Source organism: Prionailurus viverrinus, chromosome B3 (genome assembly GCF_022837055.1).
Source record: "Prionailurus viverrinus isolate Anna chromosome B3, UM_Priviv_1.0, whole genome shotgun sequence".
NCBI lineage: Eukaryota > Metazoa > Chordata > Mammalia > Carnivora > Felidae > Prionailurus > Prionailurus viverrinus.
The window spans coordinates 97,328,611-97,355,056 of record NC_062566.1 but is presented as its reverse complement, the minus strand read 5'-3'; the positions used below and the strand labels follow the sequence as shown (position 1 = coordinate 97,355,056).

The window sequence follows — 26,446 nt, the reverse complement described above, 5'->3', positions numbered from 1 at the left end:
AGTGGAGAATAGGAATATGGTTCACTTGAGAAAAGTGTATTTTTGAGCAATACATATGCCCAACCAGACTTGCCCACGTATATTTGTTAATTTTGCTGGCTAGGTGACCAGAGGTTTATTTATTTATTTTTTTTAAATATACACCTGCTTCAAATGTAATATTCTGAACAAGAAAAGGTGTATTGGGAAGTGGCACAGGAGTGAGAGAGAGAGAAAGGAAATAGCGTACATCAAGGGCTATAAACAAGAGAGAAAAGGGCAAGGTCGCAGCAGGGGCCCCAGGGCATGCTGGGAAGATGGGTGGTCAGGGGCCTGTCGGGATAGAGGTCGCCCAAGGCATGCTGGGAAGGATTCCAGGGCCTTCAGCGGCTCCTGTCGGTGGAGAGGTGTCATTTAGACGCGGGCCCGCGGTACAGTTGGGGGTCAAGCACCAAGCCGACCTAATTAAAAGCTCATTACACCAGAGTATTCCCGTTAAGAGTGGGACCCACGTGCAAATCCATCGGTACAGGAGCGCTTTCTGCCTCGGATTTGGGAATTCCAGCCCCAGCCCCAGCCCCAGCCCCAGCCCCAGCCCCAGCCCCAGCCCCAGGGCCTGGGAACGACGGCCAGTTAAAGTGACTTTCCCGTCTGTGACCATCAGGTACAGTTTCTTTCAGGATTGTTTCACACTGCAGTAAATTAGTTTTATCCGCTCTGAAACATTTTAACAAAGAAAGCTCTCTGGTCATCACATGGGTAAAATAACAGGAGATAAAAGAACGTGTACTTCACCTAATCAGAAACAAATAACTAAATCTGCCTGAAAATGCAGCCGTTCCTGTCCCGTCCTCCTTTCCACTTATCTTTCACTGATGGGATTCTGAAATGACCATTCCACAGGCAGACCGGTGGTTCTCTCCTTGTTTTTTATATAATTGTTGCCGACCTTGACAGAAGATCTCAAAACTTAAGTATTAAGTTGGTAAATGATACTATTGTTTGGGAGGTGGGGTAGGAATGGGGTGGGAGCAGAGGGTTTATCTAACCAGAGGGAAAAAAAAAAAAAGTAAAATGCACCCTAACCAGGCTCAAATGAACTGAAATGGATCAAAGTAAACAGAGACATCTAAAAGCTTTTGTAAGTTAAAAGTGGCTATCTGTTGCAGGTCTTGCCTCATTAACTGCTGATTGAAGCTCTGCTTGGCCCTCTGGGATACCTAACACCCCAGGCCTATCACCCGATGAACCCCCGGTTAGGTGCTTTTTGCCTTTGCCTGTGTTGCTTTGCCCAGCTCCTTGACCTCAACCTTCTTACAACAAAATGAGTCAAGGTTTGTCCTTGAGAATCTTGCCGGGAATTTCTCTTCTCCCCAGTGAGGAATTCCCAGAAAAGAGAAATGGAAGGCACTGTTGTGGTATCTAGGGAGATCTGTGTTCTGAAAAGTAGCTGCACAGCTCTGGTGTTTCGAATAAAGCCTCTGCACAAGGGTATGTAGGGGAAAGAGTCCACAGTTCGTTTTTCCCTTGGGTGTTGGCCTCATTTCCATATGGGAATGGTGAAAGGTGCCGATTAGGCCAAATGCTTTAAGATACAGATATCTCTTGGCTCCCATGGTCCCAGCCCTTCACCAGGCCATTCAGCTGGGACAGGGAGCTGAAACAGAGAGGGCTGTCTAGGGGAGGAAGACAGAATAGTAGTGGGGGTGGGTTTGGGGGGCGGGGAGGGAGGAGCAGGGCTCTTTGAGTAGGACCAGATAGGTCTCTGTGTAGAGTAATATTACAGCTCTTTCTCTCATAAACAAGCTGCATGCCTGCTTCTAAAGACCCATCTGGCATAGCTTTGAGAATGGCAATAATTACAAGCTGATGATGGACATGGAAAAAAAGCCCTGCTGAGCTAACTCATAAGGAAGTACAGGCCAGGACTGCAGGGAAATTACAGGCTGAAAACCTTTCTAGTTTAGGCCTTTTGGTGTTCTTAATCACAGACTTTAAATGTTGTAATAAACACTGTTGCATTTTATTGACCAACTCCCATGACAGGCAAATCTTTTTCATTTTATTTTATTTTGACCATTTGCTCTTTGGAAAGCTGCTTAGCAGTGTCTGTCTAGGCCATGCCAATAGGCCTTTGGTTTTCTGCTTGTAGGAAAATTAGGTAAACAGGGGTGATTTTACTTAGTTAATAGAAATTTGCAAAATTTTTTCTTAAATTGCTGTCTGCATTTTTTTTTTTAATTTTTTTTCAACATGTATTTATTTTTGGGACAGAGAGAGACAGAGCATGAACGGGCGAGGGGCAGAGAGAGAGGGAGACACAGAATCGGAAACAGGCTCCAGGCTCTGAGCCATCAGCCCAGAGCCCGACGCGGGGCTCGAACTCGCGGACCGCGAGATCGTGACCTGGCTGATGTCGGAAGCTTAACCGACTGCGCCACCCAGGCGCCCCGCTGTCTGCATTTTATGATTCAGATGGACTCTCAGGCTCAATGCTTAACCTGTAGCTATATAAGATGTGGCCTGGCTGTCTCCAGCAAGAAGATAAAAGAACAAACTTGGAAAGAATAATCCATGACTCTGTGCCATCAAATAGATGTTTATAGTATAGGCAACAAGTGATAGTCCAAGTTAAAAACTATACTGTTACGTTAGTGGAATCTTAGGTTCTGGCCTTGTTTATGGAGATGATCCTTATTTCAGGGATGAACTTGATATTGAAAGGATGATTCTTCTCAAAGCTTTGGATCCTAATATACAGGTGGCTCTGAGACATTTTGTTGTTGCAGACTTTTTAGACCATTTAACGGCACAAATGCTTTTGGGAAGTCTTCCTAGAAAAAATAAAATAGAAACACTGGAAATTTTCTTTCCTCTGAAACATTATTAACCTCAAAATCTGTAACTTAAATTTCATGGCAAAATTAGTCTTGAATATAACACATTACCAGTTGCTGTAATAATGGAATTTTGACACCTCATGTAGGTTTTGTTCTACTTCGACAAGTGTTATCCGTTTCCATGAAAAGAATTTAATCTTCATTTTATACATTTTAAAAATCTGATGTTAGAAAGGTTGAGTAATGTTATGAGTCGGGCTTTTTTGTGTGTGATATAATTAACTTATGCACATAGATCTTTGTTCAAAAGATACCTTTAAGGATTTTACAGGGAAGCATGTGAAGTTCATTATTCTTTAAGCACTAGATACTGCTTTAATAACTTACTTTCAGGTCCTTCCCTTCTTTGCCACAATTTCTCATTTATATTCCTTCAAGACTTGTATTTTATTCCTTGTGTTTTGCATACAGCCCTGGCTATCCCAGATGGATTATTTAGTTCTGTCCTTTTGCATTTGATTACTTGTTCAAGGACATAAAGTTTTGGGGTCTATGAAGTTCAAGCAATAAAATGGTTGTGCAATGGAAATTTACCAATAAAAACTCAATTTCTTATCCTTTCTTTGCCTTTCATAAGCATTGCTTTACCTGAAGCTCCCTTGTCAATGAGAAATTATTTCTTTATTTCTAACTGTCTCTTTTCCATATAGAGGGTGGAATTGTTCCTAACAAAAGAAGCATGAATTGGTGGAAACTATATATTAAATGCAAGACTATTTGTCTAGTTTTCATTAGGTTGCTGAGTGAAGAGCCTCAACTCCTCTCTTTTCCCAAGGTACTCAGATATCCATGAAGTCCCCCTCATCTCACGCTATCGTTTCTCTCACTGGGCACAATCCGACTTTAAAGAATTCAACACTTGCTGGTCTTTAGAGAACTGTCAGCAATGACAGCAACCAGGGATGCTGACATGTCTTATTGTTTACAAAGGATGAGCACAACAAGGCCCCTCGGATGACTTGATAAGCCCTGCAATTTCTCCCTCCAGCTGGCCTCTGGACCAGCTGCGTTTTCGTGGCCATCTAAAGACACAAGTATCAAAACTTGATCTAAACACCACAAGTCAGCAAACAGCAGTAAAGATAAACGAGGGCTGCTCAAGGTCGCTTTGTAAACAGTGAAAACGAAAGAGAAACAAGAGTATCTCGGTCCGAGATGCCTTGTATGCATATAGTTTTCTTCTGTACTTAAAGTTTGATGAGAAAACATCCTGGACTAGTAAATTCACGGACAATTATCATGGTCTTGAGTATTTAGACTCTTTTTCTCACTTCTGCATTCCTCCATACCTCTAGAAGCACCAGCCAATGTTATACATAAATCAAGTTCAACTTTTTTTTTGTTATTGTTCTGTTTTGTTTTGAAATATTCTGAACATACTCTTTTCTATTTAAGGAATCATGAAATGTCTTGGAAATTGTACCAGTGCGCGTGCTATTCCTCATTCCTACTTTGTAAAGAGGAACTTCTATATCAGGAAGGGAACCTTTCCTCCTTTCCTCCTTTCCTTGTGCTGTCTTTGAGCAAAGAGAGGAAGAAAGGAAAGCTTCATGTATTTATGTTGCCCCAGGGTCAATGCTTTTGTCAAATGACATATATCATAACTTTACCAACTTCGTGGAGCTTGGGGTATTGTCTTCCTTAACTTACAAATTGAGACAATGCTATTATCTTGTGAAGATGCCAGACTGTTCCTAGGAAGAGCTGTTTCAAGGTACTTGGAGAAAAGAGTTTTACAATAGGCTTTATTTCCCATCTCTCCTTTTTGCAGAAAGGCCATTGTTGAAAATAGTGTACGTCACAGTTGATTACAGCAAAGCACCGTCTTAATTTTAGTAATGTCAAGGTCATATCAATCATAAACACTGTAGTTTTGTCAACTTAGTGTTGACAGTCATAGAAAGAGATTTAATCTTGATTATGAGGCAAAATCTTCTTGGTCTCTGCCAACAATCTCAACTCTTTCTGGACAGTTTTCACAACATAGATGCCTAATTTTTACCAAAGTATCTGTCTGTAGGATTGGCTGCACTTTTGGTAAGTCACTGCTTCATAAGCTACCAAGTCTCAGAATTCAAGTAAAGTGACTATTCCCTTTTTACAGATGGTGAAACTGAAGTTCTGCTCTGTGGGTTACGGTATGGGTGGCGCCATGAACTCAGGGCTGGGTGCCTCCAGGTAAGTTTCTTTTTAACTTTGCCGCTTTCTCCCAGGCACCCAGTCTAAAGGTGAAGGCTCGGTTTTAAATGGGCATTCAGAACAGAATGCCCATTGGTCAGTACTCCAACAGTGGTAAGCAGTGGAATGCTAAACAGCAAGCCCACAAACGTTTGCAACCAGTAGCACCATCTAACAACACGTGGAACAATAGATGTGTATGGCTAGGAAAGGCCGCAAAGAAATAATATTCACTCCTGGTCAGTGGTGGTTGAGCCTATGGAATTATTGATACTCAGAATTCTGCTGGTGGCTGTACCTCTCAGTACCTCGTCTGTATGCTGGGGCCAATTTCTATCCTCCTAAACAAGTTAAATGCATTTTGTGTGTGTGTGTGTGTGTGTGTGTGTGTGTGTGTGTGTGTGTGTGTGTGATTTGACAGGCTAAAGTGCTAACTCTTGTTGAAATATCTATATTTGGAGTTACTGATAGATTGTGGTACAAATACATTTTCTTCCATACAAAAAGATGAACTTTCTTGCAAAATTATCCAAATGATTTATTTCTCTCATTGGACCATTATTTTAGGAATTTTTCATTGGTACAGGTCCAGAGTTGGCAGACATTTGTGCTTATATGGGTTGCACTCTGTAGAGGGCTGCATATACAGATGGGAGCTTCCCAATGCTACTTCTAGCAAAATAAGAATGCTACTGTAGAGGCACCTGGGTGGCTCAGTAGGTTAAGCATCAGACTCTTGGTTTCTGTTCAGGTCATGATCTCACAGTTCATGAATTTGAGCCCTATGTCGAGCTCTACATTGACAGCGCGGAGCCTGCTTGGGATTCTGTCTCTCTCCCTCCCTCCCTCCCTCCCTCCCTCCCTCTTCCCCCAATCAGGCACACATGTGCACTCTCTCCCTCTCTCTCTCTCAAAATAAATAAATAAACTTAAAAAAAAAAGAACGATACTATAATCATCGGAAGAAGGACTTCATGGTAAATCAAGGGTCAGAAAGTGATATGCCAGCCAAAGGATGTAGTATCATGTTTCTCCCCCATTTCTTCTCTGGCCTCCTATTGCTTTTTCTCTAGTTTGGCTGTGACATTCAGATATTTTTTTCAGTTCCAGGTTTTGTTTGTTTGTGTGTTTTGGGCTGGAGTCTGGGGAGTAATGGTGTAGGTTGAGGTCCTTCTTCTCTTGGCTCATCTTGAGTACTTGTGTCATTTCCAAGACTGGCTTTCTTTTTTTCTCAGGTGAATTCATTGGCCTGCCTGCTTTAGCTTCTGCCCAGTTCAGACCTCTGTCTGCAGAGAGATGAGACCATGAGATCTGCTAACATGCAAAATGGAGATAAAAGCATTTTTAAAAATGTCTTCCTGCACACAGGCCTGCTTTATAATAAACCAGAACAGTGCAGGAATTAAGATGTTGTTGAAATGCCTGAGTGTCTCTGCCCTTTTATTACATCCAGGGTGATGAGGTCATGGCTTACTGTTTAGCTTATACAGTGCAATTAAGAGATTCATTTCTTAACGTGATTCATCTCAGGAAGAGTTGACTCCAAAGTTTCAGGGGAGAGGCAAGACTATGAGAAGATGTTGGAAAATTATGGTTTTCTTTTGGAAGTTTGAGTTCATTTTTTCATTCCAGGCGAGAATGAGAACTGCAATAAGCCTGTCTTGGATTTCTGAGTAGCAGGGAATTTGATTACTTAATGCCAATAAGGCTAAGGAGATGGTTTTAGTTCTTGGCTTTTTTCTCTTTTTGGAATGATGGCAAAAATGTGAACTAAATATTTGTTTTATTAAGACATCATTAGATCTGTGTGTGTAGAGGTGTTTAAATGAAACAGTATCTTAGATGTGTAGATCTACATGTATATTTATTTGATTTATATATTATATATATAGTATATATATAAATATATATGTGATATATATATATATATATATGATTTGTGTGTGTGTGTGTGTGTATATATATATATATATATATATATATATATATATATATAATGTTTTATTGTGCTGTTTATCTGTTGAGCCTTGATTTAACCCTTTTAAATGCAGATTTAAGTTTCTACTGCTGAAAAAGAGTTAGTCTCCCCATTTGGTCAGGGCAGTTCTCAACCATAGTCAAACCCTTTGCAAGAATGTGTGAATGTGAAAATGTTGAGAAGCAATGGATTAGGCTATATCTATTCTTTTACGAAAGACTTATTCATGCGCCTCAGTTTGAGTAGCTTTTAACTGAGGTTCCTTTCTTCCTTGAAGTCTTCCTTGATTGTGATTCTTGGCTTGGTCTTTTATCCATGGTTCAGATTTTAGTGAAAATGAATAATTCTTATACTGGTCAATTCATGAAATGTCTACCTTATTTAAGGTACTATGTTAGGCATCCAAGACCATCTTTAGAGGGTTTAACTATTGTCTCTGTCCTTTAGGAGGAGATGGAAAATTCCACAATAATGAATACAAGTCATATTGTCATAAAGGGCTAAATAAAGTGTTATATGTACTCTGAGGAGTGAGTGATTTATTTTGTCTTGGAATTGGGTAGGGCTTCCTAGAGGTGGTAATGTTTGAATTGGTCTTTAGAGCAGAAGCAGGCTTTGAATAGATGAAGCTAAAGGAAAAGTGAGTTTTAGAAGTGCAGAAGTTCATGACATGATTCAGAAAAGGAGATGAATCTGTTCTGGGCTGTGTGTGAGGAGAAATGGCAGGTAAGTTTTGAAATACAGAACACTTTCTATTTATTAGTCGCCTTGAATGCTATGCTAGGACATTTGCACTTAATTCTAAAAAAAAAAAAAAAAAAAGAAAAAACCAGAAAACTAGTAAAAGCTTTTGGACTGAGAGAGTGCACCACAATTATAACAGTACCTTAGGAAGGTAACTGCCAGGGATGTGAAAAATAACTTGGAGTAGAGAAAGCAAGTGGTGAAGGGGGACTCATTGGAGGGCTATTATAGTAATCCAGGTATAGATGACATGATGTAGGACAGTAATAGTAGAAGCAGAAGTAAGAAAAGAACCCAAGAGACATACTGAGTCTAGAATTGAATGTGGTGGGATGATACATAAATGACTGAAATTCCTACGTTAGGGTGGTTAGTAAATGGAGAAACCATGAACTGAGATAAGCAAATTTAAGAGAGGAAGGCTGGAGGGGAAAACAATAAGTGCTTAAATTGACATTTTAAATACACTTTGATTAGACACACGGTTTCTCTTGTTTCTTGAGGAACAAGCTTCTTATAGCCATTTGCTCTAGATTCTGTTATTAGATTTACACCCTATTTTGCTTTTTGATTTGACACTCTGACTACTCAAAGGAGGAGAAGAAAAGGTATATTTTCTCTCTATCATGTCTGAATGTATTTCTATTTTATATAATCTCAAGATTTTTCTAATCTCTAGGTATTTCTGAAGAGTATCTTGAGCTTTGCTCAACTCGTCTTTCTCTGGCCATACTCTTGAGGATGAGGCAGTTTGAAATCCTTACTAATGCTTATAAGGAGTCAGAGTTAGACAGAACTGGCCTTCATAAGGCTAGAATTGGAGCCAAAATGGTTTCTTGGATCATGTATCTCTTGCCGGTTATGAAGCTGCCAGACTCCATCCCAGTGGGTGGAAATGGACACCAGCCCCCGAGGAAGTGATGGCTGCACATGGGCGTCTGCTACCTCTGCTGCTTCCTCTCCTCGATGTGGAAGGAAACCGTGGGCCTTCCTAGGCATTTTTCTTGTTCTCTTAACATGGGGGGACTGAGAGTCTTGGACTTTGGAGGTTGGATAGTGAACCTAAGCCTGGAGGGGTGTCCAGGGAGCAGACTGTTCCCATCTCTGAACTGTTGTTACTTTCTTTTTCCACCCCCTTTTCTGTGCTGTACAAATCATTCCATCTCCAGAATTTTAGTGCACAGGGTTAGAATGTCTTAGTGGAGTACCTGGAGTTCAGAGCCCATGCAAGGGGACACCTGAGTGGCTCAGTTGGTTAAATATCCGCCTCTTGACTTTGGCTCAGGTCATGATCTCACAGTTTGTGAGTCTGAGCCCCACATCGGGCGGTGCGCTGACAGTGTGGAGCCTGCTTGGATTCTGTTTCTCCTTCTCTCTGTGCCCCTCTCTCCCACACTCTCTCTCTCTCTCTTAGAATAAATAAATAAACTTAAACAAACAAAACAAAGCCCACGAAAGGCTTTAAGTTGGAGACACTGAAACAGAAGGAAGGGGGTGTACCACTGAGCTTTCTTCCCGCATATGAAATATAATTTATATAAATATTCAAACTCCTTCCTAACTTATTTCTTTGTTAGTTTTGCATGCCACATATCCAGTGACCAGTCCTCTTGAAAAGTGGTGAGGAAGAGTGTTACTAAAACTACAAATATCTACTTTTCATCAATAAAGCTCTTCCAAAGTTTGCAGTATGAATTTGGTTTGCAGTTAGAATTCCCCAAACCAAGTATTTAAAAATCCCTGGCAGCAAATTCAGCTCCGAATCTCTAGAAAATAGTGTGTAAAGAGTGGACATATCTAACTGGATTGTGAAGTCAGGTACCATGTGCTTTATGTGCTTAATTTCTACAGGCCATTTTAGCTCCCATTTTCCATCCAAGAAAATCAAGAACGTTATGCTTTTTTTTTTTCAAGGTGTGGCACAAAATTGCTTCTCTATTTTCGATTCCAAAAATATAAGCCTTTCCTGCTGATTCTAACCCCAGAGCATGTATTAAGCACTTACTATCTACCCAGCATATTGAAGGGTGCTGTGTGAAACAAAAAGAGCTCCAGAGGGGCTCACTGCACAGTTTCTGAGTGAGGGAGGAGAGGGGTGGAGCCAGCCAAGGGGGAGAACCGCTCATCGTAATCTCAAGGCCCTGATCCCTTAAAGCCCAATCGGGGAGAAATGTTCAGAAGAAAAGCACAGTGTCCGCTCTCCTCAGTATTCTAGAGATGGACTAACAGCGGGAGAAAGGATAGAGATGAGGTGGCAGACTGCCTTATTTCTATAGACCGACTGGCTTTAATTCTCCACAGTAGTGGGTTTGAGGGCACCAATGCAAAGGGCAGCTTATTTATTTATTTTTTTTTAAATCTTAGCTTATAAGCAACTGTTGTGGCAAAATCCTCATCCTTTTCGTCTTTTATAATTCTTCATTGTATTCCCCCTAAAGGCAGCAGGCAAGTGCTGGGGTCTAGCCCTCAAAGAGGCTGATATTCTCCAGACATGTCCATAGACACTTGTAAGTTGAGAGCTGAATCCTCTGTCAGACACATTTTCCTTGTCAAATCATGCCTGTCCCACCTCGCCGACACTGATAGTCCTGGGAGCCAGTTCTGATGCCAACCTGTATCCAACTCCTAGATGTGAGTACGCTTCTTTGAAGGGCAGCTTGGGCTAAAACTTGACCTTTCGGAGGTCTGGGAGGTGGGCAGGGGAGCGGAGTGTTGCCGGGGAGAGAGAGATTTCCTGGTTATTGCTACAGGGAGTCTGTTTACTTGCCTTCAAGGGTCACAGCCATCTGAATGAGCTTCTCTAACTCTGCTCTTGGGTTTAGTTTCAGAGGACCCGGTCCTGTGGAATTCCACTCCCCATGGCCCTCCCCTTACTCTGTTAGGTATGGGACTTTTATCCCACAGTACAGTTCAAGATTTCCCCAGGAACACAGCAGCTTGCTTGTAAGAACAGCAGTTGGAAAGTCTGTTTTAAGTGGAGTTTACTGTTGTTGTATAAACCTTCATTTAAAATTGACTATAAAATGTTTCTGAACCTGCCAAACACGCATTAAAATATTTTGCTCCATTTATGCCTATGTGTAACATTTGGTTTCTAAAGAGCTTTAATCAAGTAATCTTCAAGTAGGAAGTTATTCATCTTTATTGCCAGTCGGTTCTCAGTGGTGGTCGTGGCAACAATCTTTTTATTGCTTCTGTGTTTAGTTGTTCTTTGACATGATAGAAGTCAGCTGCAGTTCAATGAGCTCACTATTTGTGCAACTTAATTGCTTGCTTCCTTCAATACATACTCAATTTTTCCTTTTATGAGCAGGGCTGTTGGAAAAATTAAGCTTAAGGATATAGCCATCCACTGTTAATTAACCTCCTTCCCAAACACATTAGTAAAATAGGTCAAACAACTGCTGAGTGCTAAGTGTACTGTTCCTAAGGTCCTCCTCAGCTGAGAAGTGAATCCTGTATTAAGGTGGAGCTTCGAGCGTTTTTCTGGAAGCAGTGATGACATAAGAATAATGCTTTGTAACACAGCATTCCCTGCTGCACCGTCTCCTCAAAGTTGAATATATTGTTTGACTTTGTCTGGCTCTACCGTGGGTTTCCTTTGTTTTATGTAATATCAACTTTAAAAGAAATAAAAGAGTGCTTCTCTCTTTTTCTTTCTAGGTATTGCTTGCTTTCAAAGGGGGATCCTGAATTCAACTTCTCTTTTAGATAGGACCACTGCTGTTACATTGACTCACAGTTCCTAGAATAATCTGAATATTGTGAGGATGAATACATATCTGTGATGAACATAAAAATATGCTCAGTGAGGGAGCTTTTATAATGTCTCACTTGTCAGGGTTATGTTCAGATGGAAAATCACTTTAATTGCAGCGGTGAAGGGCTGATTGGAGCTTTGCCAACTTGGCAAATATTTTGAAGTTTATAGAAATATTTTGAAGTTTATAGATTTAGAAAGTAAAAAAAGAAAAAAAGAAAATGTGATAGTTCCTGAATTTGGTAGAAGACCAGGAAATGTAAGGGTCCAGTTTATACTTTTAAAAAGAGCAAAGCAAATGCAAACAAAATTCAAATGGAATACTATGCCAGAGTTCAAGGCTGAAGATCACATTTGTGGTATTTATCCTCTATCTGTAGTCTCCATGGGTAGACTTTAATTAGGAAGGAGTAGGGAGAAAGCAAGAAACCAACCACCTCTCCAAATAAATCCTCAACTGATAAATACAGAAATTTCTTTTCTTTAAAATTATTACTCAGTCGCAATCTAAATCTTGCAGCTGTTTTTTCTTTACGTAGAGATCTACATTTCTAAATCGTCTGCTCTGATAAAATCATTAACAAATAATGGCTGGTTCAGGACTCTTCCAAGGTTTCGCTGCCTCCCGATTTGGGCATATTTCTCGCTTTGCATTTACAGTCAGTGAGAAGCATCTTTCAGCACCTTTTTTTCCAACGTGATTTCAGGATATTGATGACATAGAATGATGTTGAAATGGTAACCTTTGGGTATCTTCTTTTGCGGACCTGCTGGAGGAATAATGATCCTTTGCCAGTCTAGACTCTAAGGGATTATTAGGAAACTTGACTAGCTAATGCTTGTCAGGAGCCTTTAAACAAAAAATGTTTTCCCTGTGTGTTACTTTGTCCCCCTAGTTGAGCTTGTAAGCATGACCTCATTCATATTCATTAGTTGTGGGTGTAAAGGTCATCTTCTCTTATCTTTTGCCTGGCTAAGGCCTGAGATGCAAATGGCAGATTGTGGACACATGGTAAATAGTTGAACCATCTAAAGGTTGAATATGGGAGGGGGGCTTTGCATTCACACATGCCTGCAGGTACTTTGGCCCCTGTCATTTGTGTGGATGGCTCACAGATTCCAGAATGAGGGCAGGCGCTGTAACTTTTGATGAAGACGGAACTGCTATGAATCAAAGTCAGGAATTGGGTTCAAGCTTTTATTCCTATCTAACGAATTATGATGGCAAATTTCCTATCTTTTAAAAGCAGAAGATACTTATCTAAGAAAGGGGAGAAGTAGAAGTCTAGGATTGGTGGGTACAAGAAGGTATAGAATCTTGAAAATTTTTGAGGCATTTCATCTTATCTAAAAGATAGTCTCACACCGAGTCCTATTGCCAACCTGCATGAAGCAAATTTGCAAATTCTAGGTTTAACCTTTTAAAGGTTGCCTTTAAAATAGCCAGGCCTTTGCCTCAGGAGAACATGTTGGGTCATGCTAACCTTCTGTGAATTGGTATCTTCCTCATCTCATAGATTGTTTTATTATTTCTTAAGGGTATGTTCCCGTGGCTTTTCTAGCAGTCATTGATTGACTTTAATTAAGCAAATCCCCGAAGGGAGAGCAGGTAGCCATAGAGATACTTGTGACAACCAGCAGGTGGCACTGTGGATACTACAGTGGTGAAGAAACCGGGCTTTAGGAGGCAGAGATGAAAGGGAGAAAACTGGGATGAGATAACTGAAGCTCCTCTACAGATCTTAGGGTGGTTAACAGGGCATCTCAGAAGGTTGTAAATCAGTTCCTCAATGTGGGAAGCTGCATGGATTAGACTTACAGGGATATTCTCTCTGATTTTTAAAGTCTTCTTTCCAGCTGTATCAGTTGATAACCTGTTTAAATTCTACATATATGCTATTGCCCAGAGTCAAAAAACAAACTTGAAAGGAAGACTTTTAGGGAATTTAGAAACCAATATTTACTCACATTCTAGAATTGCAGAATGTAAATTAGGAACTCAAGCTTGTTGTGTTTATAATATAATATTTCAGGCTCACAGAATATTACTAGAGAAACATGTTAATTCGATTTATTTAGTTATTTTAAAGAGGTAGTGAGGACATTTTCCTGACATCCATTACCCTCTGCATTCTCGGTCATCTATGGCTTTCTTTTCTTTAAAAATTTATTTGAAAGAGATTTCAGTAAATTGATTTTTAGAAGACACTGTGTGTGGGTAAGTTTTTGCTTCTTTGGAAGTTTATGTAGTGCTGCATTTAGGTAGTCAAGTTGGATAAGAAGATAGCAACAATGACTTATTTCCAAGTGAAGCCTTCCTGAGATAGCAGCAATTTTTCCAAGGCTCTCTTGTGAAAGTTGTCACTGGTCTCTTTTTTCCTGAGATTAGACCGATTCAGATGGAGGTCCTGGGGAGGAAATGTAGTTTCTCCCAATAAATGTTTCCTAAGCTGAGGCCTCTTGGGAACACTGCCTTTCTACCAGAAATGTGGACTTTTCCTCTCTAAATGAATTTCAGCTCCCTGGAACAGATACTTGGAACACTTTTTTCCTCTCCGCCTTCAGAGCTAGAAAGCACGGGTATCCTAATGATGACAGAGCCCATCTTCCAAGGGGACACCTGAGGGAGTTGTGAGTGTGTGGACGCCAGTCCAGAAATGAGTATTAGATGGAATTTCCCATCCTACATGAGGGCAAGGAACGAGGGTGGAGGTGGGGAGAGGAACCACGAAACTGATTTAGAGCAAGGTGGCAGAAATCAGGATCTGAGAGGGCAGGATGGTACTTTAGGGGCCAGTTTTAGTGGTCTCCCAACTCTCACCCAAGTCCCGAGCCTTACATGTCCCAGTCTACTCGGTCCAAAGGGAGCTGAGGCAGGCAGCTGGCTGAGTTGCCGAGGGAGGATGCTGTGAGTGGTCTCTCCACATGACTGGAAAGTCTGACTGACTAAGGGGACCTGGGAATGGAAACCAGTTTACTGTATATTCAGAAACAGGGATATTTCTGATTCACTAGGGCAGGCTCCTCTCTTATTTCTTGGAACAGATTGCTCTCTTCTGAGCCTGGAGCCTGGGCAGTGCTTGAGCGGCAACGAGGAGCATAAGTTTCCTGTCACTTCCTCTTTGGCAGGTTGTGTCTGCAGACACTGGCTCCCATACCCCATAATTACTTTTTCACATTTTTTAATATAGTAACACATGGTTGGGCTTGTGGTGGGGGAACCGAGTGATGCCTCCGGGCCATGAACACTATAAATAACTTCAGGGATTGTTTTATATGGTTAGGGAAGGAAGCAGTTTCTTTCTTAAGAAATAGCTCCAAGCAAAGACGCAGGGTTTAGGAACAAATAACTTTTATTTTCAGGGGCCCCTTTGCCTTTTGTATTTCTCTATAGATCAGAAATCTTATTGGTAATGTGTTTCCTGACCAGTCTGTTATGCCACTTTTTAATCTGAGTGGTGATTACAGCCATCTTGTTTAGAGAAAAGTGCGTATATTTCGTTTATGAATGTGAAACTTAAAGCTATCAAGTCCATTCTCTAGGTTTAGCTTCTGACCGTGAACTAACTCTCTGACAGGTAGCTATGTGCAGGTGTATATGGTGATTGAAGTCCCGTATTGCTGGAAGGGACTACAATAAGCAATCTAAAATAATTCCTTATGACTTCAACAACATTTTTAAACGATCCAAGGCGGCCCAAACTTAGAGCTTCCTGGGAATAGACACTTAGGACATTGTTATAGATTTTAGTATTTACCATTTTTCCTTGTCAAGTAATTCTCCTTTTCATTTAATCTTTCGATGTATTTTAAATTTTTTGCTTCTTATTTATTGAATGGAGGTTGACAACAGCTGCTTAAGGTTACCTTTCAATAACTGCTCTTTATGTGTTTCAATGGCCTGGTTGCTAAACTTGCACGTAATTTAATAATCAACACTTACATAAGTTAAACAGTATTTTTTATTAGGTAAATAGAAATCTAATAGAAAAATTTCTACATAGAGCAGAAATGTTCCAGAAACACTCTGTAGCTTTCACTACAGTTTCTATGCTTTAGCTTAACTCATATTTGTATACATTTCGTGCGTATATCCCTTTGAAGCAGAGCTCGTACTTTGGATTATCTTTGCATGGCATATGATGTCTTTTCGTAATACATTGACATTACAGAAAGGCAAAGATAGTAGCCCTATAAAGGAGATACAAAAATAGCCACAAGTGTCTTAGGCATTCAAATACTTTGTTTCAACCTTAGCAGATTAATTCACGGAAATAAAACTATCTCTATAGGCAAAGGGAGCTGATTTTACCACCTGATGCTGCATAGGTGTCGCATAGTCAGTTGGGCAGCAGGGACACAATGGCAGTGAGAGGCAAGTCTGTGGGACAGGGCAAGGGGCCGTGGGACATGTTCCCTGGGGAAGGGGGAAACACGAGGAAAACCAAAATGCACAGTCCTTCATTCTTCTGGGCTGATATTTGCTAAACTGTGGCACTGTGCTCCAGGTTTCCAATCTGACAAGCGGAGATGGAGATTTCTCCCTCCTGCAAAAGGAAACTGTGTTTGACTGCTTTCCTGAAAATGTGTTCTTAGAGATGGTGGTAGTTCCCTATCAGGGGGCTCGACCTGGAGGGCCCCTGGCAGATGTGTGCACCTCATGGGCAGCGTTTGCTTGTCTGATGAGTCTGAGACTGCAGTTGGATTGTCATCTTCAATAAATGATGCTGTTTGATAATTTTATTTTAAAGACTCTTCTAGTGCTGTGTTATGAGCGAATGTTTTGATGTGGTGCACTGACAGCCACAATATCTATCAAAAGGAAGTATGACGGATTAAATAGCAGAGTGCTTTTCTCTCATGGTGTAGCAGCACTTGTGAGGGAGAAGGCTTGTATTGTTTCCTGGGCCCTATCCCCTAAAACCCTGCATAAAGTCCTGTTGGATTAACCGAGCTGGCACCAGAACTGCAAGTTCTTGTTAACCATACAGGCCAAAAAGGCTCTAACACAAACAATCCCTGTTATCAAGCCGGCCCTTTACAAACAATATTTCCAGAAAGTACTTGTACCTGTTCTCTGCCATGTTACATTTTTTGAGATGATTACACACTTATGCTAGGGAATGGCATGTTGCCAAAGCAGAGTCTGCCTGCTGGAGTTTCAATAGTGCTCATTATGAAGGAGAAGAAGTTTCTATTCCTACCCTTGGAAGGAAAAAGGCAGTCACAGATAAAGTGTATGATATGATTACCGTTGCTTTAGATAACCACAAGTATTACTTCCGACATGATAAGGGATTGTTTTCTGTCTTGATCATACACAGCTTGGCTCAGCCTTTTTAAGAAGCGGGGGGGGGGGGGCATTTTTGAAGGCCACTTGATCAGTTTGGAACCTGTGGGAGCATGAAGTTGCCATGCAGATAAAAATCGAGGCTGGTTTCAGCTACCACAGCAATTGCAGTGAGGGTGGGGGGGCCTTGGGAGGAGGTTTGGAAACGGGAGCAAATAGCCCTAGTGACTCTGGCAGAGCGATTCAGAGGCCTTGTGAGTAAATGTCCTGCATCTCAGGATCTGTTAGATGGTTCTTTTTGTTGTGCTAAACTCAGATTAGGTTCAGATTAGGTTCTTTGAGAGAGCTAGAATGCTTAGTTCCTCAGAAAGGTGTATTAATGAGGCAGATTTACTGTTTAAGTAGTTGGGCAGGAGAGTTAGCCCTCAATACCTATGAACCGGGAAGTTATAGGACTCGTGAGAATTTAATGAATTCAGTTACAGAAAGGGAATTTCGAGTCTGCTCTTCACTGGGATTCTACTCGGGTGTGAGTGAAAATTTTAGACTTTCAGTAGTCTTTGGTAGGAAAATCAGCCTACAGGGTAAAACTCTGAAGTTGAGGGACATGGGGATTATCAAAAGGTAGGAAAAGGCAGTTTCTCCTAATACTTTGACAAGTGGCTAATAGATGAATTGTTGACTACAACATAAAATCCAGAGGTGGGAAATCAGAATAGAATCTGAGGATTTAAAATAAATCCAAAGGCTGGGACAGTGTTTGTATGTATGCATGTAAGGTTAGTCTGTATGTGTGTATGCACTTAAAAAGAAAAAGTCCAATTTGAATATTTGTCATTTCTGAGAAGTACCCAGGGTATCAGAAGAGGCCAGATGTGTAGAGCAGGCTCCTCAATATGTAAAGGGATGTGTTTTGATGCTTTTTATTCCTTAAGACTGGTAACAGGAGGGACTGGTGTTAAGTATAAGAAAAAAAAGAACAGAGGATTCAGTTTCTTCAACTTTTCCACTCCTGTTCCTATGGTTGTTGATACTACACCCTGTGTGATTGCATTTTTACCACCGCCATTGGCAGACAAGGTGATGAAGGTGGGGGGCAGGGAATGTTTGCCTATATGAACACTTGTCCTGGCTCAGTTTTGAAACTCAGAATGGCACTCGAGGCTGTAATTCTCCAAGAGGAGAACACTTCTCTGTTTTGAATGGCAACGGGGAAAAAGTTATGCATCCTCCCTAACTTTCTGTGTTCAATTTTCTGTCCTTCATGAGAGATGCAGTTAAGTTTGGGAACTTCCCTTTTTACTTAGTAGGGATGTGATTACCCAACTTTTGGCAAAGTACTTGGGATTACCCAGATGGAAATGCTATTTAAGGGTTAGGTATTAGGGTTTAGCCTTTTAAAAATTAAAGTATCCCCCAAATGAGCTTTATTTGTATTTCCCTTGCAGTCTTTCATATGGGAGCAGCCAGTGGCAGCAACGCAGGCTCAGAGCTTTCCCAGTATGGGCCATAGCTCTCCAGACAGTTCGGATGGTCTCTCCCCTCTCGCCAGGGGCTTGGCCAACAAAGCTGATAAGTACCTTTTTTCCTTCTTAGCCCTCTCTTTGGTGCCCAGAACTGAAGCCTGTATCTCTGAACTTCTAGGTTCGTATTAGATAGGGCTCCCCCAGAACCCTGTCTGCCTCTCACGTGCTGAGTTTCTTGAAGGCTTTTGTATTGGAGAGACCCTCTGACCTTAGGGAGTCAGGATGTTGAGAAGCCACTTGACTATGTGGTTACCTCCATGTCATTGTGAACTGGGTGTAACCCCCATGGAATTAGTCTTATTGGTCAGCTCTCAAGTGCTTTATAAGTTATATTTCATCTGTCTCTTTGTAAGAAGGGTTCTTGCGGACATGATTCTTGTCACTTTCCCTTCTTTCCTTACACTTCAGCTCCTGGAGTTCTCCTGGCTAGAGACAGGGATTGCCTCCCCTTCTTGGGAGGGGTTCGAGAGCTCATGCTGCTCAGGGGGTTATGGCAGATTGGCTGTTGTTGCCTTGCTGCCTTCTTTTCAAAGTACCGCAGGTCACATGATGACTTCCAGGCCCAGATGGGGAGACGATGTGGATAAAAGTATTTAGCAAGAGATCAAAAACTGGGCTGCACTTCTAAATGGCTTGCCTTTTAGAAAAAGCACATTAGCCTCTCACCCAGATGCGGTTGTGGGTAACTGTCAATACGGCACACAGGTGGCATGGTTATCTGGCCATTTACTGCCTGATGCCTTGGCGACTGCTGCCAGCCCTTCAGAAATAGGAAATGACTAATGATGTGGTGGAAATTATGAACCAGGATTAATAAAACTTGAAAAGGAACAGTCTTCAGTGTTTGATCCTCCTTAGAGGAAGTTAAGTCTGAGTCCTAGATTCTTTTCCCTGAGGTGTTCTTCTGATTTCTTCTGATTACCCGGCTGTAGTGGGAATCTAGGCTGGAGCTGGGAACAGCGAACCAGATGGTGCAGGAAGCGAAGCCCTGCTCCCCATCCCTAAAGGTCCAGACACATGCATGCATGGCTCTGCAGTCCATCTGGGAAGAGTTCAGTTAGAGGAGCCACAAGCACAAAATCAAGGTTTAATTTTTAAGGACTGAAGTTGTGTGCCTGCTCATGAAGAACATTCTGGAGAGATTTCATTCATTACCTGAGTGGTTTCTGTACTTTCTCATTAAAGACAGTTGTTGGAATCTGTGCTTTAGGGATTTGACATTTTTCTTTTTAGTTTAGGGATCAAAATGCCTTTTCCTTAAGATCATGGTCAAGCATTTTTTAACAATATTATGGACCTGTCTTCTGTCCTTCCTTCTTCGGCTCATATTTTAAGGCTCCTCTATTTCATGTGGAAAAATGCTAAGTGGACAAAGGGAGAAAGGTACATTTTGGTGAAGTAGGTGAAGCCAATGTGAGGTATACTGAAAAGAAAACCAAACTCTGGATAAAGAGGTCTCAGCTCCAGGCCCCTTCTGGTTGTGTGACCTCTGGGAAGCCCCTTCAAGCTCTCCGAGCCCAAAGATGTCACTTTTATGATGATGGGTCTTAACCAGGTATCTGGTTAAGGGCTCCTCCTGCTCTCATTAAAACACATCTGTGTGTGATGTTCTGCTCTGAGCCAGTGTCAATTCCCTTGCCTGAAAATACTGCAGTTTGCCCAGGAGCCCACCCTATCAGCCTCCGATGAGGAGCATTGTGGGCATCTCTAAGGACAGTGGTGAAACACATGCAGTTTCTGCAGTGGGGTGTGTTGGATGAAAGCTTGGGTGGTTCCTGTAGTTGTTAAGTCTTACTATTTCTACAGATCAGCTGGTTAAGGAAAACCCCAGAGAGGTTTAAAACCCCAGAGAGGTTTAGAGGTTCTAAAGCCTCTAAAGTCAAAAGAACTCTTGAGTTTGCTCATTGAAGCCACCTAGGACACAGAAGAATCAAGCTAAACTAGCCACATACAGTGTTTGGCGAATCAAAATCTCCCTAAATCTCAAGCCAGCTAAAGGTTGTCTGTGACTCGGCAGGATGTGGGCATATATGTTGAGCTTGAGTGTGTGTATATGAGAAAATGTGTGTGTTTGTGTGTGTGCATATGTGCACTTGAGAAATAGGAGAGTCTTAGTAAAGAGGGTAGCTGGTTTACAGCTTATGTGAGAACAGCTTATGTCTCCCTTATGTGAGAACTGGGAACTAAGGAATAAAGCTAAAAAGAGACGAAGTAGCATATGATCTTGCCTTATCCACTCAGCATCTCCTCCTGACCTGCTTAAGGCTGTGAAATCCTTAATGCCAACAACAATAGCTAACATTTGTTGAGTATTTACTAAATGCCAGGCAGTCTTTCAGTGAGGTGCTTAATCTCTCTGTGCCTTGGTTTCCTCATCTCTAAAATGGGGATATAGAACCTACTTCCTAGGGTTGTTGTGAAGCTCAAATGGGTTAATATGGGTGAAAGGGTTAGGGCCGTTAATAGAGATTAATGAGTTGAAATAGGAAGAGTCAGAACAGAGCCTGGCACATAGTATGTGCTCAGCGATAGTTGTTATTATTGTCCCCATTTTATGCACAGGGAAGTGAAAGCTTAGAGAAGTTCAGTAACTTCCTTGTACTCCACAGCTGGAGGGAGTGAATGCAGCAGCCTGACCCAGGAGGTCCAAACCTCCACCTTCTCACTCTGGACCTTCCTCAGGGAGCCTGTCCCCTGTTGCTGCACTTTGTTAAGTTAATGTTAGCTGGATCCTTGAGGGCATTTGCAAAACAAGTTCCTTTAGAACCTGGTGCTCTTAGGAGGATGAATTGTAAAACACTCTCATTGCATTGCTGTCTCCCCACCTTTTCTCTTGTGTTGCCCTAGGGCTGTGGTGGACCTGTGGCAGATGTCCCGCCAGGTCCCACGGCCCTGTGTGAGAGAAAGGCTGTATATTTAAAAACCAGCCCTTATGCTTCTTTTGGCTCTCCCTCCTAACACATTCCTGTCAATCGGCTTTGTACAATAATGAAAACAGATGATTTTACGCAGATTTAATGGACATACAGTAGCTAAAATAAAGAATATATTTTTTTGCCTTTTATTTTATCTATTCCATTACAAAATAAGAAGGTAAAAAAACAACCAAACTGGTAGAACAGAAATTGAGATCCCAAATACCAGTGAAATACAACATCTCTTTGAATAAGTGCTTTGAATTGTTCTCTGATGGCTAGAAAAACAAATGGATAGACCTGTAAGTTTCCTCAAATTGGAGACCCTCTCCCTGGCTCATGGGTAAATACTGGCCATGCGCCTTAGGGCTTCCTACACTGATCAGGGCAGTGAGAAATGGGAAACAGCAAGGGCCAAGGCCTGAGCATCCCTCATACCCAGAAGGAGCATGGGGTCTCATGTGGCTGCTCAGAGAGGAGTCCAGGATCCCCTTCCAGGGCTGGGCGGGGGGGAGGGGGGGGGGCATGCCAGGGGTCGGGGGTTGTGGCAAGGCAAGTGATGTGCTAGACAGCAGGGAAATTGCAGCGTGGTCCATCTCTCCTTGTCTCCCCAGCACGTCCTGAGAAATTTTCCTCAGGGGAAATGGGGTGAAACGAGCTCTGAGGACAACCTCGAAAGGGAAAGGCTGTATGGGATGGAAGAGGAAGCTCAGATGACCAGTTGTTGCTAGACAGCCAGACCTGGGCCTCCTGCTACGCGGATGTGTGTGCACAAGCCCCGGGTCGTCCTCGAGGCCTCGGCGCCATGCTGCCTCCAGTTCTCCTCTGCCAAGACTTGTGATTGTCTCAGCAGCCCCGAGTCCAGCTCTGGGCACAACCCGCAGCAGTTGCCGAACGTTCTGCCCAGTTCTGTGCTGAGGCCTTGCATTGCTGTGGCTCTGCCCTCCGGTGCTTGTCCGCCCTTGGTTCTGTCATCCTGCTTCAACAATTAGGTAAAAGGCCAGCCGCTGGGCTTGTGGGGCTGGACATGCAGTGGCCCTTGTCTATTGCTTTGCAGGGGTTTGCTTTCTTCCTGTTTGCATTGTTGTCTCCAGGCTGGCACTTGAATGAGCCCAACAGGCCATTACAGCCACACAGTCAAACAAAGGTCTTTTAAGAGAACAATTGTCATTTGTTTCCTAGTTGGCATTTCTGGAGATTTAGCAGGATAATCTTGGATGTACGTCAGCAAGCATGAGCAGGAATCATCTTAATCCCTAACAAGGCATACAAATGAATTGGGACTTCATGAAAAGTGTACAAAGAATTTTTCTTTCTCCTTTCTCTTCCTCAGTTCCAGCAGCGGCGGGTTGTGGGGGGAGGGAGGGTTTCCTTTTGATTCAGCTACCTGCTGCAGAGATGGGGGCTCAGCTTTGGGGATGTTCTGGCCAAATGTGTTCTCCTCATTTCTGAAGAGAGCTTCTGCCCCAAACCCTGTTACAAGTAAATCTCCTGAGGTCTTGGCTGGGAAACATAGCTTAGACTCTTCCAACCCCTCTGCCTTGAGTTAGCCTCAAAGTAGTGACTACTAGATTCTGGATCCCACTTGGTTTTACAACAGCAAATGAAGGCACATCCAGCTTTCCTCCAAAAGGAGAGAGAATAGGGAGGGTGTTCAAGAGTCTCCTCTCCCTAGTTTGCCTCCATGATTTCTTCCTCCTCCAGCACCATCAGTTGTGTCAGACCTGTCTGTAGAGAGGGGAGTTGAGGAAGGGAGGTTACCTCCTCCACGTGAAGAGTGAGGCTCTGTGGTGCCCATGCTACCAGAGCTGTCCTTGAGGTTGGGCCACAGAGGAAGGGAGTATGTGGAATAGCATTTTCCACTCAACAGTGCAGGGGTTGCTGGGAACCTTTCCTTTCCTGGTTTGTTATGTGATCCACTGTCCTTGTTATTGTTACACCCTATTTTCCTAGTTTTATCTGTATAGAAAATTTCTGTCTAATTTGCACCCTCCAGGGTATTTCCTCCCCTCCACCCCCCATATTTAGGAAAATTATTTTATCAAATAGATTGAAAGCTTTTTTTTAAAGTGATGCTTACTTCTGATCAGTTGTTCTTTGAAGGCTTGCTTTTCTCCCTTTTTCAAAGAATTAAAGGAACATGAAATCGGAACATTTGCATGATAAGTAAAACCTGTGACGTATCATTTTGAATCCTTATATTTGAAATCATCTTAGGTTCCATTATGGATTCTGTGGATTTCAGCCTGCGCACTCCCTCAGGTGGCAAATTGATGGTATGTTGTATGGATGAGGTGAAGAGTCTAGAGATAAAGTCCTCATTTTGTAATTCTTCCCCTACACTGTTGTTGAGTGGAAAGTGAGAGACTGTTTTTCTCTTTTCTTCTGTTTTTCCTTTAACACTTCTCAACTCCTAGTGTAACTCCTACTACTCTTTTTTTTAAGTGATTTAAAAAAATACTTATTTTTGAGAGAGAGAGAGAGCTCACAGGTAGAGGAGGTGCAGAGAGAGAGAGGAGGACAGACGATCCAAAGCGGGCTCCACACTGACAGCAGAGAGCCCCACACAGGGGGCTCAAACTCGACTGTGAGATCACGACCGGAACCGAAGTTGGACGCTCAACTGACTGAGCCACCCCGGCTCCCCAAACTCCTGTTACTCTTAATACTAGATGAAAAAAGTGAGCAACTTTACAGATTTTTTTTTCTACAACTTTATTTAGTCACCAGTTATAACTTTAACACTTAGCAAGCTTTTATCGTAATTGCTTCCAGTTAGCTTCAATAACTTAGATGATTTTCACTGCATCTTCCACTGCCTAACCAGAATCACATAAAATTTTAGAACTGGAAGGTACTATAACCTCTAGTTCTAGGAAGCCAAAAATGTTTCAACTGGTTTGCTGACTCCAATCCATTTGTCAGGACTGACTATCTACAGTGCTGTCTTGAGAAGACTCCGAGGCCAGGTCTGGGCTGAGGGGGAAGGATCTCTATGATTAGTTAAGAAAATAATGCCCAAATGTGTAAATCAAGAAACATTAGCATAAACCTTTTACTTAGAAATAAGGAGTTGAACTACCATTTCTAGTCAAGATGTAGTAACAGGAATCAGATTTATCCTTCTGTTATAACAAAAAAAGCAGACACAATATATGAAAAAATACGTTTCAGAACAGTGGGAATCAGGCAGAGAAAGGCAGTGGTCTCTAAGAAACAGGAGTCAATGGGATGAGCCCTATGATTGTTCTACCTTCTTGCCTTGAGAGAGATGTGAGGTCATGGTGCAAGGGACAGGGAGCCCAGGTGGAACCTGGTGGCCTCTCTGAATTGAGGAAATGTTGCTGGGGATGGAGACCAGCAGACTATCCAGAATTCTCAGGGCAGAGCACCCGAGAGAAGGAAGCTGCAGGGAAAGAGAGCTCTAGAGATCTGAGCGTCACCCTTGAGTCTCCAGCTGAGGACTAATAAGCATTTGCATGTGAGAATACTAACCAAGCTTTGGGAGAAAACTGTTGGAAAGGAAAAGAGGGAGCACATGCAGGGCTGAGAATCCTGTCTCTCCCCTGCTTAAGACCTGTTGTCTTCCAGACACGTCTGCACTGGATGGTCAGCCTTGTTGGTCATCTCCCAGCTCTTCCCACTGGACTCTCTGATTGAGCTGTTTTCAGCATTCTAACTGGTTTCAGACTTTTCAAACTTTGCACAGATTGTTTCCTCTTCATGGAAGTTTCTCCCCTTCAGTCTCTTCACACCCATCTTTTTAGCCTGGTTAATATGATGGCCTTTCAGGTACAGTGTTCTCCCTTAATAACTTGTGTTGATGCCATGCATGGCTCTTATGTATATTTAATTGTTAGTTTATATCAATGTCTCTCAAAGTGAGATCCCTTAGAGTCTCAGGTATTTGGTAAACGTGAACTTTTTTAGGCCCCACTCTGTATCTACAAATGTGAATTTTTGGGCAGAGGGGTTTGGTATAGTAATTCTTCATTTTAACCTAGTGCTTTAGCTATTTTTTTTCATTTATTTATTTTGAGAGAGAGAGAGAGAGAGAGAGAGAGAGAGAGAGAGAGAGAGAACAGCATGGGAGGGGTAGAGAGAAAATCCCAAGCAGGCTCCATACTGCCAGCACAGAACCTAATGTGGGGCTCGATCTTACAGCCCGGGAGATCACAACCTGAACCGAAATCAAGAGTTGGATGCTCAACTGACAGAGCCACCCAGGTGCCCCAAGCTATTTTTTAAACATAGTAAAATTTGAGTACAACTGGTTTATATGAAGCCATGAATCTTGCCTTTTCCTGTTTCATTATCAGAGCCTACCACAGTGGCTAGCATAGAGAGGGTTCCAAGTAAATATGGAATGAGTAAATGAGCAGTAGGGCATGGCAAAGGGGAAGACTTTAGCAAGGGGATGTGATGGTGTACCTAGAGTCTGTGATGGGCAGCTGAAGGAAGTGAGGACAGATCAGCAGGTTTACTTCCCCGAGTGCCAGAGTGAGGAGTTGAAAATAAACTCTTTAGGCAATAGGGATTCACCACAATAACAGTTTAAAGGTAGTGTTTCAGGCAACCTTTCTAGAAGTAACATTCAGTGGATATGCATTGAGAGAGGCTGAAAACATGTCACCTAAGACAGGGCAGAAATGTAGTCAGAGGGTGGTATGGTTGCAGTTTCTGTTGGGAACAGAGAGACTTTTTGAGAAACAAACTCCAAACTCCCTACACGTTGGTAGCTGATTTTCTTTGGGGAATAAAGGCAGAGATGACGTCCAAGAGGAGTCCAAGATTTGAGTACTATGTATCCAAGAGAAATGGTGAGGTCCGTGTTAGGACCATGGATGCTGGGAAGAGGATCTGCATGGAAGGGGCGACTATGAGTTTCACTTTGCACATGTGGAGTTTGACGAGATCAGGACACAGGTCCAAGTGAATCACTCATGGGACAAACACTTAATGAGTGGCAAGCAAGTAGAGTCATCATCCTTGAGATGTATACAGGCTGGTAGGGAAGAAGGAAGTTTAAGATGAAACATTATAATAGCTGAATAACTGTGTATAATATAGATACAATAGCCTGGAGGAATAGAAGAGGATCTGACTAACTGGGAATACAGAAAGGCTTTTATCTGGGCCACAAGGAGTGACTAGAACCTTATTTGCAGGAAAAGAG

The 26,446-nt window shown here is 42.2% G+C and overlaps 1 protein-coding gene across 1 annotated transcript in view; it reads left to right on the top strand.

Annotated features, from left to right (window-relative positions):
• The first annotated feature begins 411 nt into the window (after nt 1-411).
• Nucleotides 412-26,446, top strand: part of BMP4 (bone morphogenetic protein 4) — a 197,118-nt gene continuing 171,083 nt past the window's right edge. Inside the window, exons 1-2 of the mRNA XM_047864305.1 lie at nt 412-643; nt 4,984-5,057. The gene's annotated coding sequence lies outside the window, so the exon portion shown is untranslated. The remainder of the gene's footprint in view (nt 644-4,983; nt 5,058-26,446) is intronic.